Source organism: Vigna umbellata, chromosome 9 (assembly GCF_029865625.1).
Source record: "Vigna umbellata cultivar VRB3 chromosome 9, Vumbellata_1.0, whole genome shotgun sequence".
NCBI classification, from domain to species: domain Eukaryota; kingdom Viridiplantae; phylum Streptophyta; class Magnoliopsida; order Fabales; family Fabaceae; genus Vigna; species Vigna umbellata.
In genome coordinates this window covers 10,571,078-10,576,592 of record NC_142173.1, presented here as the reverse complement: position 1 = coordinate 10,576,592, position 5,515 = coordinate 10,571,078, and the positions used below count along the sequence as shown (strand labels likewise).

Genomic DNA, 5,515 nt, shown 5'->3' with positions numbered 1-5,515 from the left:
ATTTCCCTACCTCCTCCTCGACAGCTTTTCTCTTCTCATCTCCCAGCCTTCGCTTCTTCTGTGCCACCGGACGGGCCTCTTTAAACAGTGCTAGCTTGTGAGACATGACCGACGGGTGAATCCCCGGCATGTCGGCCGCCGTCCATGCGAACAGGTCCCTGTTCTTCCATAGGAGCGATCTAAGCTCTTTTCTATCTCGGGTTCCAATCCTCTCGCCATGGTAGTCGTCTGGGTGGGCTCCTTCCCTACTAGGACCGGCTGGGTTTCTCCCATAGGCTCCAGCCGGTCTTCCGTGTTCGTCCTCGGGTCGAGGTCGGCCATAGCGACTTCGGAGCCAGTTGCCCTCCTCTTCCCTTGGTGGGTGTACAACTTTAGACCGGCGGCACAACATTCCCGGACCGTCTTCTGATCCGTCCGGACCGTGCATATGGTTCCCTTCTCGGATGGGTATTTCATCGTGAGGTGGCGTGTGGACACGATCGCCCCGAATGCGTTCAGACATTGTACGAGGTGTTGGCTTCGACCAACAGATATCGGACTCTCTTTTCTTTGCTGGATCGTCCGGTTCCCAGCCTCGTCCTTAACTCCACATAACCACGGGTGTCCACCCTCTCTCCCGCAAAGCCTACGATTTGGCCGTTGTAAGGGACGATGAGATCCTCTGAGATATCCATCTGCTGGAAGGTTTTCCAGTAGAGGATATTTACTGAACTCCCTTGATCTACCAAGACCTTGCTGACGCCGTAGCGGGCGATCTCGGCCGTTATCACCATTGGGTCGTCCTGGTCGGGATCGGGTGCGTGGAAGTCTTCATCCGAGAACGTGATGGGGGGCATAGTGCGCCGGGGCCTATCTACCGAGTGCACGGACTGTAGGGCTCGTACATGGCGCTTCCGGGCGGACGATGATGATCCTCCCCCAGCAAATCCCCCTGATATCGTGTTGATGTGCCCCCGTAATGGACGTTCGCGACTTCTGTTGCGGCTTCGGCTTCGTCTTCGCTCGGAGCGAGGACGTTCGGTCCGGTCGTTCCTAGGTCTGTCGGACCTGTAGGCCGGTCGTCTGGCAGTCCGCTCGACGGGCGCCTGAGGACGGTCGTCTCGTATATACTTCTTTAGCTTTCCCGCTTGGATCAGCTCTTCAATTTTGTCCTTCAGGGTCACACACTCTTCAGTGGTATGACCCATATTCTTATGGTAGGCGCAGTGCTTGCTCCCGTCCGCTTTTGCTGGAGTTTGTCGTTGGACCGGCTCGGGGCGTTCAGGGGGGTATATTGTTGAAAACGAGGACCCCGCCTCGGTTCTTTATGTTTTTTGCTGGACGTCTTCCCAGCCGAACCGCTGGGCTTTCCGGCATTCGCCCTCTCCCCCCTCGACTCCTGGCTTTCCTTCTTGTATGACAGCTTCATCTCCTCCACCCTTATCTCTTCTGCCGCTCGTTCTCTCAGCTCTTCCATCGTCTTGGGAGCGCGTCGGCAGACGCTATCTTTAAACGGTCCGGGCTTGAGAGCGGGCAGGACGTAACGGAGGGCGAGCTCCGGACTTAACGCCTTCACCCGCCGTACGGTTTTCTAGTACCGGTCCATGAATGCTCTCAACGTCTCGTCCTTTCCCTGTTTCAGGGTAACCAACTCAAACACGGTCAAGTCCTGTGTGCTGTTAGCCACGAATTGCCGGATAAATAACTGCTTTAGTCCGGCGAAATTTTCTATGGAATTGGGAGGCAGGGTGTTGAACCATTCGAGGGCCTCGTCTTCCAAAGACAACGAGAACGCTCGGCACCAGATGGCGTCGTTGCCCGTTCTGAACGCCATCGCATTCGAAAAGGTCTTGATGTGGGCCTCCGGATCGGTGGTCCCGTCATACATTTTGAACTGCGGTGCAATGAACTGTTCAGAAATTTGAACGTCCATTATGTTTTGGGCGAAGGGGAGTAATAGCGTGGAGGGAGGCTCCGGCTTAACCACCATCCGCCTGTCCTCGACCGCGCTCTCCACGTGTACTGACTTGGCCTTACTACCTTCGGCCTCGGTACCAGTCGGCCTCCAGGTCTCATCGCGTTCGATATTCTGTTCCGAACGTTCCTCAGCGGCGGCCTTCCCCTTCTCCTTCGCTCGCTTGTCCCCGTCCTTTCCGGCAATCTCCCGGCTTATCCGGGCTTCACAGTCGGCCTTCACTGCCGCCAACTCATCTTCATGGCGCTGTTGCATCTCGTCCATCTTTTGTTGTAGAACTCTGATCATCTCAATCGGGTCGTCCATGCTCATATTTCTCGTGGTCACCATTGGGTTTTTAAAATCACACAGCCCCACGGTGGGCGCCAAATGTTTCGGATGTGAGGGGCCGTGCTGGTCTCACCTCTCCACGTCACTCTCTTCTCGTATTTCGTACGTTTGACCCTCAGTACTCGCTCCTCGGTGATTTCCTCAGTCTGCGGTGGGAGACTTGCAAAAGATTCTCCGATGCGAAAGTCAGTTGAGAACTATGGCGTTTTTCTCAGACAGTAATAAATGTGCAGTAAATGCAACCTCTCTACCACTCACCCTGAATCTGTATTTATAGTTTTCGCTATGGGCTTGGGATTAGCGAAAAGTTAATCACGGCCCAATTCAGCCCAATAGCTTTTAACCCGTACTTACCTTGGGCTAAGTTGATTAATGACGTGGCCGGCCATCCTCGCGGGACTTATCCTCCTGACCGGCCGGCCCTAACGGCTCCACGGCCTGGGCAGCCGGCTTCGAGCGAGTCTCGATTCAGGGCATATGGGCGTCCGTCCTGCCATGCCTAACCCTTCCCAACAATAAGTAGAAGGGTAGCCTCCCGGGTCCCATAAGCTGATATGGGCGGCCGGTCCGTTTGGTGGTTCCGTGACGTGGATGTCCTTCCGTACGGCGTCCGGTCCCTACTGGTACACAAGCCCCCCAAGCCCTAGTACACGTAGTGTACGTTCAACATAAACCTATCGTACCACTTTGTCACCAAAATAGGGCATTGTTCAACAAAACATGACGAGTTGAGTTGTGTGTTCAACACATGGGCAATATACTCAACACGACTCAGAAACCTACGAGTGAGACATCCTTCCCTTTCTACTTCCTCGAAAGATGAAAGGGGTAGCACTTGAACCTCATCTCTTTTACCGTCTATCATAGACAAAGAGAACTACCTCTAAAATTACGAAGTACAACAAGAAGACATGTCATCCACATATCATCAGAGACATTCAATCAGCTTGGTGCACATACCCACACAAAGTAAACAACTCAACAACCACTCAAATAGATTTTGTTCTTGGTGCAAGCCTACCAAATAGGCCAACCTATAGAACTAACCCTCAAGAAACTAAAGAAATTGAAAATCAAGTACAAGAACTATTGGATATGGGGTGGTGATGGAAGCAGCTCCACTCTTCAAGTTAGAGCTCTCCACGAATCAGAATGGATGCAGTAGATTGGTTGGAGGAAGGTATATGTAGGTGCACACCAGGTGTTTGTGAAATGGTTCAGTGAGTGTTATGTGTATGTTGAAGCCTCAAGAGCTAAGAAAGCCTTCCAAGAAGGAAGGAAGCTGGAGGAGAAGGTGCAGAATCAAGCACAATAAGAAGAACTCGAAGAATATAGGTATGGAGTAATCTCAACAACACTTCAATATCCCATTCAAGTTGATTTTTACATGGAAATGAGTCTCTCTTTGATAGGTTCAAAGAGGGCTCTGAAATCTAAATGTGCAAAGCTTCTAAGATCACTAAAGAAGAGTATGTAAGACACTACTAAGCTTAGGCTGCAAGTTTCATGCCAAAACATTAAAAACGTGATAAATGTGAAAAACTTGTCAAAAATGGCTAAACGCGAGCTACTAGTGGTTGGATGATTTTACAATCCGGAAGCCATTTTTTCTATGCATTTCCAATCTGGAAGCTTTAGCTTGAATTCGGAAAACACTTGTTTCCTTCTCTTTTTTGACTCCTTTGCTTCCCTTGGCTCACCAAGCTTCTTTGTGTGATTGTCCATGGTCTTCAACCTTTATTTAAGGCCTACAAAACAATGCAAATGTTATTTAGCAAAGTCAATCCATCTAAGACTTAGATAACGAATGAGCTTTTTGTTAAAAGTCTTTATTCACTTCCCCTTTCTTAGTCTTAGTCTAAGTTGATACTTCTTTAGATGGAAAATCCCTAAAGGAGTTGTCATCATTCTCTCTCTCTTGAAAAACGATTTATCCTCAAATCAGGAAGAAAGAAAGAAGCACAACTTTGGTTTTTGTTTCCTCCCGGATCAAAAATATATCTACAAAAGATATCAAAAATTAATATGATTAAGAGTATGTAATAAAAAACAAAAGACAAAATGAAGGCCTTGTATTTTTGAAAAAGATTTTCTTATAAGTAGTTTTGGCCTTTAATATATTTTTTCTTTCACTTTGTTTTGAGTCTTCCCTATCATGAAATGAAGAAACAAAGTGATGTTTTTTAGAAGAAGAGTCAATGTATGTACTTGTGAATGAAGAATTTAACAACATGCATACCTTCTTTTCCTTCCTTTGTTCTTGAGAAGGTTGCTTATCCAAACTGTCTTCTTCTTTTCTTTCCTTTTCAATTTTTAATTTTATTTGTATTTCATCCTCTTTCACTTGTTCAAGTGTAAGAGGAATCAATGTGATTTTATTTCTTTTATGGAGAAAAGTTATTTTGTTGGTGTAACCATCATGAGTGGAGTTATGATCATATTGCCATGGCCTACCTAGTAACACATGCCCAGCATCCATTGGAACAACATCACATTGACTACTATTTCTTCATCCTTTTTTATCCACTGAAGCTTGTAAGGCTTGGGATGAGGAATAGTAGGTAAGGCCAATTTGTTCACCACTCTAGAACTACAACAATTACAAGAGGAACCACTATACAAAATTAATGAATAAGTGTTTTCTAAAATTTTGCACCTTGTGCGGAATAGATTTTCATTCTATGATTGTTCTAGTTCTTTAGGTTGACTTCCAAGAAGTCTTCTAGCCAATAATAACTCTTCTTCACAAGGTAACGCTTCTTCCTCATATATGGAAGTATCTGAATCACTAGAAGAATCCTCATCTTCACTTTGATGTTCTTTTGTTAGGACACTCAGAAGAATAATGTCCTCTTTCTCCACACTTAAAACATCTGGTCTCTCGATTCCTTCTTTCCTTTGAAGATTCCTTGTGAGATTTATCTCTATGATTTCCTTGCTTTCGCTCTTTCTCTCTTTCTTTTCCTCTCTCTCACTCTTTCTCTTTTCCTCTCTCTTTGTCTTTTTCTTTTCCTTTTTCTCGAGGTTCCTCATACGTTGATGGACTACCCTTCCTCTTAGGATCTTTTCTATACATGGAGGTAGTAGGGGAAGTTCTCTTAGTGGAAGCTTTTCTTTTATTTTGCTCTTCCACTCTAACACATAGCTGGACAAATTCATTGAGATCGAAGTAAGGTAAGAGTTCAACCTTATCACGAATCTCATAGTTGAGGCCACTTTGGAACCTAGCTA

At 46.6% G+C, this 5,515-nt stretch overlaps 1 pseudogene; it reads right to left on the bottom strand.

The window, feature by feature from the left end:
- Positions 1 to 494: 494 nt before the first annotated feature.
- Positions 495 to 2,260, bottom strand: LOC124819420 (uncharacterized; annotated as a pseudogene).
- Positions 2,261 to 5,515: the final 3,255 nt, after the last annotated feature.